Below are 10,969 nucleotides of genomic sequence, written 5' to 3'. Positions count from 1 at the left end.
CAACTCCTAATATATGAATGGATCGTTTGAGAGAAAGAAGGAATGAGAAGGATGGAGTATGGAAGGACGTTAGAGCAGACACTATGTCTCGCATGCATCCGAGTGGAAGGGGATGGAGCGAGTCGAACGCATTTAGCTGACTTCAAAATATGGGTCAACGTCCCGATAAGACGCTATGACTCCGATTTCAAGAGTCGTACGATCGTAGGTCCTATTGTAGGTCAACGAACTGAATCGTTTTTACCCGGGAAAGGACCGTGTGCGAATCTTTATTAGCAGGGCCGATATACGAGGGAATGAAAGAAATTAACACTAAAATATTCTATTTAAACATGTAATTATTTTTATTGACCAATGATTCCATTAGCGGCAAGTAACAATTTGAATATTATAGTTATTATTATTATTTTTATCGTGGTCCATATTAATAGCTTAAATTTTAGGTTCTCATTAACAATCTATTTTTTACTTTAAACTAAATTACTTAACATTTAGATGTAATGTTTCTTAAAGAGTAAAAAGTATATAAAGATGGGAGTGTATATGTCTGTGTGTATTCGCGAACATTAATGCGGACCTGGATGATAAATACAAAAAAATTAGTGTCGTGAAATTAGGAGAGCGAATGTGTGTAAGAATTTTCGGCGGAAGGAAACCACAGGGCGGATGCAAATTAAGTAAAGGTGATTACTGGACTATTTCATTAATAGTACAAGAAGAAGGGGGGAAGAAATTTAGAAAAAAACGTACCGGGACTAAGAAAGGATGGGGAGAGTGGGGAAGGAAAACAGGGATATGAGTCTGGAGGTTGTCCGGTTATGGCGTTTCGGACTTCGTCGGGATCTGCGTTTTCGAACGTTATAGTAAAGGCGTCTTGGGGGAGAGGATCGGTGGAAATTTGGAACTGGGAAAAAAGGGAATTCAAGGATCGGTGATAACCATCGTGGTAATAATAATGAGGACGAGCTGAGGAAATTTCGGCCACGAACTCCACGCTCGACGTGGAGTCAGCGGGAGAGGAAGAACGGGAAAGGGGGGGGTGTCGGGAAAAATTCGTTGAGTTAGGAGAGATGAGATGGATTCCGCGTCAGGGGAAGGAGGTGAAAGAGAGAGTAGCGCAAGCGGAGGTGAAGAAGTAGGTGGAGAGAAAGGAACTGGAGGTGAGCAAAGGTGTTGATTTAGAGTGAGGGATGCTAGGGGAAGAAGGGGCTGAGACTGGGTCTAGAGTATTACTATGATTATCACTATTATTTATATTATCGCTGTTATTCAAGGTAGCTAAAAATTCGTGATAGGCTTCGTCTAGGAGCTGACGGGCCTCCCTAATCCGCTGTCTCCGTTGGCATTTAGCCGCGCGGGAAACCCGGGAGCGACGTGGTCGGTCACCTACTACGAGATTTGAATTGATGAAAATTATAGATATTATACCCGGCTCTGCATTAAACGGCAAATAATGAAAGGGTGGGGTAGAAAGAGAAAAGAAAAAAAACCAAAAAAAAGAAAAAAAAATCAGATTATGTGACTCACTTGTTTCGACGAACCCTCCTGAGATTTGTTGGTGTTGTTGGTACGAGACCGGCTCAGGAAAATGCGGAGAAGTAGCGCATTGTACTTGATTCTGCTGCCACAACTCTATTATTTCAACTCAACTCTACCTTCTACTGTTATTGCTTTGTAACTTGAACTCAATTCTGCTTGACTACTACTGTCAATTTTCAACTCTATTTGACTGATGCTCGGCTCGTGAGATCGCGGTTTATATAGGACTCTTTTTGAAGGTGGATCCTTATGGGATGTAATAGCTTAACCGATTAAGATTTTGATTGGCGGGATTTGCCCCCAGAAGGGTACTGGTTGTCTCTTGTTTAAAAAATTTAAGATCACCGAGAGCTTATTGGTGAAATTGACTTTAGTCATCCGCCCCGTTTCTTGCATCGGATTGGTCAGTTTTGGGTGGTGTCGCCAAGGATAGGAGTGGGTGGCTAGTGTAAACTTTGATTGTCTCGTGTGAAACTTATCGCTAGGTTCGCAATCTCTTCTTAGAACTATATCAAGAAAGATCGTCGTCCGTTACGAATCCACGGTATTGGATGACGATAAACAGATTCCTCTTCGAGTTTCAAAGGTGTAACCTATGATTTCTAACTTCCGTAGCAACTTGATATCTAGTCTTTGTTCAATTAGCATCGGTCACCGGTGTTGGGTTTTATCTCCAAGGGTATGGAGTTACTACTAGGAATTGATTCAATTATTTATTCGTCTATCGAAAGAGGAATCTATTGCGATCTTTTGTTTTGAACGAACCGTGGTCTCTATGTCTGGAATTTCATCGCCTTCAATCCCGTGGTTGATATTTAGATCCGTGGTGAAAAATAAGAGGTAGATTATTTTTTGATTACTCTCTCCATAAACAGTCCGAGACTGTTATTAACTACTTATATTTCATAAATACTATAATATCCGAGTGACAACGATCGATCTTCCACGAAAGAAAAGAATCGTGGAGTCTACAGGACGTAACACATATATCATTAGATTTAGTAAATTTTGTGATGTAATGATTTTCATGTAATAATTTTTGAAGGGGAATAAAGCGATTATAACTTGGGTTGGAATGTATCATATACAAAGAATTTCATCAAATAGCAAACGCAATTAGTCATCAGTTCCACGGCCGATTAAGTAATTGATGTTGATGAAACCGGCCCAAATGATGGTTTCCATACGAGAAGCACGCACGCTTAGCGCTTTTTTTACCTTTTTTTTTTTAGAAATACTCTATCATAAATTATCTCTAATGAAGTAGCCATTAAAATATCATGGACAGGTCAGAAGAGTGGTGTAGGCTTTAAATCCACATCCATATCCAAACTAATAATCGGTAACATTTATTCCATTATACTTACTTTCCCATAACAAGATTAAAAAATTTTTGTGAGATTGGAAACATAGCCTTTTACACGCAACCTTCGTGGCGTTTATGAAATCGATCATAAATATTATTTAAAAATATCGATGAGCTAAACATAATATTATATATCAAAGTATAAAGGCCCCTATAGCTTATGGATATTTTTAACAAGTGTGAATTACATAAATGCGAAAATTATATTTAAAATTAGATTGTATCTAATTTTGAATATTAATCTACTGTTTCTGATATCAGATAAATGTCCAACTAATACATCCTAGCCGTCTTAATACTTCGTCGGTGCTAGCAAATAATTTTGGAATGTATAGCTTGGTTGCCCATAAGGCACTATAATATGCAGAGTATTCGCATCCACTATTTTTAGTCCTTTTATTAGTCCTTTTTTTAGTTCTTTTAATGAAAATTTGCACGTTTCGTATAAGTGTAAAAGTATGAGTAGAGCGCTATAATATAGGTATTTGCATCCTAGCGGATACCCATACTTTTACACTTATACGAAATGTGCAAGTTCTCATTGGTTGATTATTTAAAAAAAAATTTTTACTTACTTTTTTTAAAAGTAGAAAAGTGTAATCAATCAGAACAAACTATTGCCTTATATTTAATTGGTTAAAAAAAAAAAATATTATTTTATATTTTTATTTTTATTAATGCAATTTTAATTGTACATATTTCAGACTCGGTGATGAAAGTTGAGCTGGCTCACCGGTTAGACTCATTTTTAAGTAATGGAGCTTTTCGACAGCCGAGAGATCGCTGTTTTCCATAACGATGGACTTGAAGAGATCTCGAAAGGGGCTCCACTGAGCGTAATCGCCGGAAAACCTCGGTAAGTCGATGCGCGGTAATCGTCGAGAGTGAGATCCTGTCGGCGAATTAGTTTCATTGGTAACGGTAGCCTCATGCTGCGCTTTGCGATCGAACTGGTCCAGCATATCGAGCATAAATCCGTGCGCTTCATGGTATTTATCTTCACAGAGAGAGTACACGTTTTCGGTAACGTATGGAAGCTGCTCTATCTCGGCATGCTTGGCTTTAACCAAGTTGTCGTGATACACGGTGAATTTCTCCCAATTGGCCTTGAGAGAGCCTAAGCGACTTTGGACCGCGCCGCGAGTAATCCGTGCAGCTCCGAGCTTATTGAGATTGTCGATAGAACGAGAGATGAGCCCTGTCAAGCAATGATGTCGGTCACAGTGGCCATTGTCGAGAATGTCGAGACGAACTTGAGATATACACAATTCACAAAAGTTCACTGCTTTAATTGTCCACGTGGCAAAATCTCACTTGCACGCGCGAACGTTGAGAGTACGCGAACACCGCGAATAGAGTTTGTCTTATGCGATTGAGCGGAACCGAATCGTATTAGAGCGAGAGAATCTCGTTAGAGCGAGAGAATCGCGTTAGAGCGAGAGAATCGCGTTAGAGCGAGAGCAGCTCAGCAGGCACCGATATACTAACACCTCTGATAACGAAATTTGCGAACTCTGATTATCCGGCCCGAAGGACCAGCAATGTTGTGAGTATTACGAAGGGAAAGTGGTACCGGAAACCAGGTCCGCTGGTGATGTTGGAATTATACGCGAACGATCACGAGGAGTCAGAAGGTGTCGAAAAGAATATAGAATCAGAGCGATGTACAATGAGATGTGCTGCTGAGCTTTATTCGAGATTAACTAAACTTGCTCGTTAAGCGATAGATACACAAACGTATCGAGAAATATCCTTCGCTTTACGAGAACAAAGGAAAGGTTGCGAGTGTATACATCGTGTGACACGAAGTAAACAGCTGATCGGTAGAACACTATCATAAATCCTGATAGTGTCGGTACCGGTAACAAGCGCGGTTTAAACAGAATAATTGTCGACGGAAATAATAACTGAGTTTAGTCTAAACAATATTACACATATTATACATTTCATACATATTATACATATTATACATTGTATACATATTATACATATTACACATTGTACACATATTATACATATTACACATTTAATACATATGCGAAATGCGTTTTTTTATTTACACCGGTAATGTCCCCATGGCAGCGTGTTGGTAGAACCTGATATGATATACCGCTTATCATCGTGCGGATTAAGAGCAATTTTCGTTTCCGATATCGTGTACACCTCATGCAATTTTGATTTAATGCACGACTGTCTGCGCGTCATTTCGATTGCGTCGTTCAAGCAGCGTGTGTAATCCTCAAACGTTATGGATTTTGCCACAACGCTGCTCTTGACACCCTTTGCCTTTTTCGTATCTTTCTTTCCTCGCACACGTAAAGCGTACATTTTCGCTCTAAGCCCGACGAAATCAGTCATGATGGCACCGTTGTTCTCATCTTTCATTAGGCCTGGAACTTTTTTATTAGCGAGCGGAATATCGTACGCGTTATCGATAGAGTAATCACTAGTGTCAAATCTATTGATGTCGCGTTTCATGATATCGTAAACGTCATCACATTCCACATGGTATATGAGACTGTCAGTATCGGTATACATAATTTTGCATTTATCGCAAAACAGCGGTGCCATGTACTCGTGGTGAAATTCGTACAAACACGTTTTAGATATATTGAGGATGCACATACCCACGTATATTGGTTTGTCGAACTTCACCTCGAACTTACGCAGTTCTATCGCGACCAGATTCTCCGAAAAGACGCTACGACTGTGGAAGTTTGGTTTGGCGATCATTGCCTTCGCACCGTATCTACTTTCCCATTTTATTAATAAATTTACGTCGACGCGATCGCGCACATTCTCCATGGTTTTGCCAAATACCGCGTTATTTATCAGTTTATATAAATTTTTCTCAAAATCATTCTTCGCCAATGTTCTAAATTTGGTGTTTAATTCTATATAATCGCGAAGCCATGGAGCTTGCGCGAATTGTAGTATACGGTGAACCTTTGCGATACGGAGACCGTGACTAAGGACTGAGTAGGAAAAAAATCTAACAACTTTAAATGGACCTAGCATTGAAACCCTTTATCCGATTGAAACAATTCGAACAGTTTTGAAAAGCAAATTTAATTTCTGATTAAATAAGGAAATAAAAAAAATTTAATTATTTTTTTCTACAAAACTCTGTCAGCTTTTGCGGTATACATGCCATTAGAGACTTCACTGTGGCTTTTGGAACCTTCTTGGTGGCAGACTTCCACTTATTTTTGAAGCACTCTATGTCTTTTGTTTCTGTATTTGTTTCCTTCAGTTTCCTTTTTCACTAAAGTCCAGTATCTTTCGATAGGCCGGAGTTCTGGGCAATTTGGTGGGTTAGCCTCTTTTGCCACAAAAGTGACATTATTGTCTTCATACCACTTGACGGTTGCCTTGCTATAGTGACAGGAGGTGAGGTCAGGCCAGAAGAAAGCAGATATGTCGTGATTTCTAACAAAAGGCAAAAGTCTCTTCTGGAGACACTCCTTCACATAAATTTCAGTGTTTATTGTGCCTTTTGTTATGAAAGCTTGACTCCTTTCGCCGCAACTGCAAATCGTTTGCCACACGAGGAACTTCTTGGGGAACTTTGACTTTTGTTTTGTTCTAAATTTTTCCTCAACTCCTCCTCGTTCCTTTGCGGTATAAAATTCCTGTCCAGGCAATTGCGAAAATTTAGACAAAACGTATGTTTCATCGTCCATCACACAGCATTTGAATTTTTGGAAAAAGTCCGCTTTCAGCTTTCTAGCTCGGTTCTGGGCTTCCAGGTTCTTGACAGCACTTCTATCAGATATTGTCTGGACTTTGTATGTTTTAAGGCCCTCATTAATTTTAATTCTACGCACCAAGCCCTCACTGCAACCTACTTTTTCTGCCAATTTCCGATTCGACAGCCTTGGATCCTTCTTCAAGAGAGCAACGACTTTCTTCGCCTTCTGCGGGCAAGCGAAACCTTTTTTCCTTCCAGAACCAACTTTCCTGGTTACTTTCAAGTCTTTTTCGAATCTCTTAATAACACTCGATACAGTTTCCCGTGAAACTTTTGCCTTGTTGGCAATTGTTTTCTGACTCCACCGCGGATTTTCTTTTAATAATCGAATAATTAATTCGCGTCTTTCCACTTGCGACGACATAACTCAACTAAAATTCCAAGTAGCAAAAAAATTCAAACGGTATTTGATCAGAAATTCTTCAACACAAAGCCTACTAAGTGATTTTTTTAGTTTTTTAAAGCATTTTTTGTGTTATTGCGATTTAAAGTTGTTAGATTTTTTTCCTACTCAGTCCTTAGTACACTGCTGCAGGTTGCGATAGTAGATGACGTAACGTTGCTTATCGCATAATGTTGCGAGAAGCTTGTCCTCGCGCTTGCCGGGTGGTTTCTCGCGCGTCGGACAGAACGGTAGGTCAGTGTGCGCGTCGTGGAGATGTTGAGGGTACTCCAAGTCCACCTCGAGAATATAGCCTGTGCGGGGTCCTTTTACACCTGTATGCTTCAACATGGCATCCCATGTGAAGCCTGGTAAGGTGTAATAGTACGCGGGGTCGAGCCCGTAACTCGCGACGCAACTGTCGCGGAAATTTTCAAAGACGTCGGCCAACAACAATACATCCGTTTTTAGTTACAGATCGCTATATTCACCGAGCGTTTGGATGGAGAACCGCTGCCACACGTTGACGGCGTGCGCGTAATCACTCTCAGATACCATGTTGTCCGTCAATGAACTGTAGAATGACTCGCGAGGCGGCAAGCACAATTCAATTTTTCACTGCAGTCAATGTACTCGTACGGAAAGACGCCCTTTCGCGTCAAAAGATTAAAATCTTCTTCCGATAAATCGGAAAATTCGCGTCGCAGTACCCGCAGCTTATCATTGTTGAGAAAAGATGCCAATTTATCTAAACTAGAAGCAAGAAATCTATATGAATCTATGAAGCGTAATTGTATGCAATTCTTTTGATTGATTTTGGTACTATCAACATGTTTGGTGAATGATATATTTTTCTTTAATTATCGGTAAAAGATCAACGCATCCTTCGTACGTGGTGGCAATTTCTTTGATAATAAAATGAGCGTCGTAGCCAGATAAGTTATGGAAAACTACGGGTATGCAATGCGAATCCTTATAATAGATTGCAATTTGAGTGCGCGGGGCCTCTGTATCATCCGGTTAAATGGCAGTGATCGCGTACTTGCGTATCGTCTGGTGTAAACGGTTTCTCGCATACGTGACAATGCGAGGCGCTGTTAAATTTTTCCCAGTCGTCGCGCGTGAAATCCGCCATGGGAACATTAGCTGAAGTTGTCGATTGTACACTGTGCGCTAGATTTTTCAATTCTTCCACGAACCACGCTATACAGTCTTTGTCACGGCGAAATCGGTAGCCTGACAGCGAGCTGTCGTGAGAGCAGTGCACGTAATACCCGATACTGAAGACGTTGTGATGTTGGTACGTGTGCGTAGCGGATTGTGAATCACTATTCATTTTTTCCAATGTGCACTCAAGATCGGCGTAGACTACGAACGGGACGCACTCCTTCTTGTAATGGTTGCGGAAGCTCAACCACTTGTCGTCCTCGCTCGGTAGCCTTATCGCACAATCGTTCTATTTCCCACAATCCTCACTGTGGGTCTCCAGTTTTGCGCTTGAGTTAAAGTAATGGAGGCATTTGAAAAAATTATTATTATTATTATTTATACGTAACTATCGCAGAAATATTTCTCATGCCCATATCTATTGATTTGCGAACTGACAAGGCGGGACAAATCTTTGATCAGCGCGAAATGTCCCACGCTATCATCCTCCACATACAAGAGGTTTACATGCTTGCTCCTCTTTCGGTTGGCGAGTCGTATCGACACAATTCTCTTCTCGATGGCATATACATTGATGGAAATGTTGTTGAGAGTTTCAAATTTTTTGATTTGATGTAACGTCATCGGAAACTGAATATCTTGGAGATTCAGTACCGATGAGTAGTGCGGATACGATGATTCCCTGTCCACATGTTTTTGGGCTGGATGCAGGGCTGCAACCATCGACCACGCGAAACACCCATTGTCTGTGAATCGCACGTTGATCACCGCTCTCTTCAGCATAATTTCTCGCGGGAGTTTGATATGACATCCTGCGCGCAGGGGATTTAATTTATTCGCGTTTACCGTTAAATTGAGGATACATGACAGTGCCCACCCGCTGTCACGTTCTTGAAATTCTTCAAGCGATGCTAGGATTGGATCGACGATGCGCGACATGTACCACTCGCGCAAATCTGTGCATTGATATAGTTCATAGTTCCGGGTGGTGATACTCTTGTTCGCGCGTTTGTCACTGGCCACGAATTCACCGTTAAATACTGTGTTTATCTTTAAAGAGTCATATCTCTGTAAAACACACTGCACACTCTCGAGCACAATTTCACTTGCGTCTTCGAGGAATCGGTGAGGTTCGACATAATTAGAGTTTATTACCGCGCCTGTTAGAATCCGGCTTTCGAACGCCGTTTCGATCTCGCGCCATTGAAGTCCATATCCTGCGCCTACGTGTACAAATCGTCCGCGCACTGAATCCTTCAAGCTTTCAAGTCGCGCGATACATGCGATCACCGATTGTCTATTACCGGTCGATAATCGCGGGCGTTTAATACGGCTCTGTTCTTCCAGAGATTATATAAATTCGTCGCATCGCTGTTCCCACGCGACGTACTCTTCTCTTGTATTAAGCAGGGTAGCTTGCTCAATCAAATCTCGCTCCATGTTGTCACTTTTGCTGTTAGATTGACTAATGATGTGATGCGCCTAAATCCTTACATTTTTATATCATTATTTGTGCTATTTATACTGATGATATCATCGCGAAACATTTTAAATGTCATTGAAAAATTCTTTCATTACGCTAAATCTAACATGGTTGTTGTATAATTGTATCATATTGAACAACTTTTTCGCAACCGCTGCATTTTGTGGTATCAAATTACATTGATTTCATCATCGGATGTATCTAAAATCTTTTGTTGCTAGGTATGCATTTTTGCAGGTGTTAAATTGATCATGTCGTCGCGAAAAATGTTGCGACTTATTTTCACAAAGCACTTTTGTGGTATCAAATTACAATGATGGTCTCATCAGGCGTGTCTTTTGCATAAATTCTTAAACTGCAGCCGCATATTTGCAATGTTGCATTTTATTGTTCAGTAGTGGGGTATAAACATTAAAAAGGAGGTGAAACGATATTACTGCATCAGTCACTCACGTCAGACGATTTCGACAACATCAGTATGGATTCTCGTGTTCAGCATGAACCATGCAAGTAAGTATATCACTTATATCTGCGAAATGTTTTCTATAGACGGCTTATTCATTTTGTTGCTCATTACAGTGCGCGTAGCATTTTGAGGAGGGTGTTCGCGCTGACGCCAACAGCGTACAAGTTTCTGGAGATCGGGATTGCCGCGGGACCAATGTCTCACGTGGAAATTGCGATCGGTGACACTCGAGGTAATCGCATTGTCCTGCCTCGTGCTACGTGGACGGCGTTCGTCGAAAAAAAGATTGATATTGAGCGATTGGTGCAGTCGACTGCTCCGTTGTCATTAGTGATTCAAAACTTTGTGATTGAACTTGTTAAAATACGCGATGTGGACACTGTGAAATTATCTTTGTGTGATAAGTGTTTATATATGAAACCATCGACCATGCTCTTCATGTTTAAACTGGAACAATGTGTTGAGCATGTATATTTCGATTTGTGTCAATGTACAAATAGTGTAAGCGATAAATTTAAATATTTCATTACATATTTACGTCAAAATTGTATTATGAATAAATGCGATGCTATAAACATCTTGCGTAAGATTTATGATAAAAACTCACATATTGAATGTGAATTGATTTTATATGCTTCACATAATATTGTATATCATGCGTTACGTGAGTAATAAATGTTTATTAATATTCTACATATCTCAGTATTTATCATTATTAGTAGTATGTGGGCAGCCATGGAGCGTCACAACAAACTCCCTCCACTCTACCCTGGCGTCAAAACAAACCCCCTCTTCCCCCCGCGGAGCCGTCAAAA

Source organism: Mycetomoellerius zeteki, unplaced genomic scaffold (assembly GCF_001594055.1).
Source record: "Mycetomoellerius zeteki isolate Tzet28-1 unplaced genomic scaffold, Tzet1.0 scaffold529, whole genome shotgun sequence".
NCBI lineage: Eukaryota > Metazoa > Arthropoda > Insecta > Hymenoptera > Formicidae > Mycetomoellerius > Mycetomoellerius zeteki.
Note: the sequence above shows the minus strand (reverse complement) of the source record.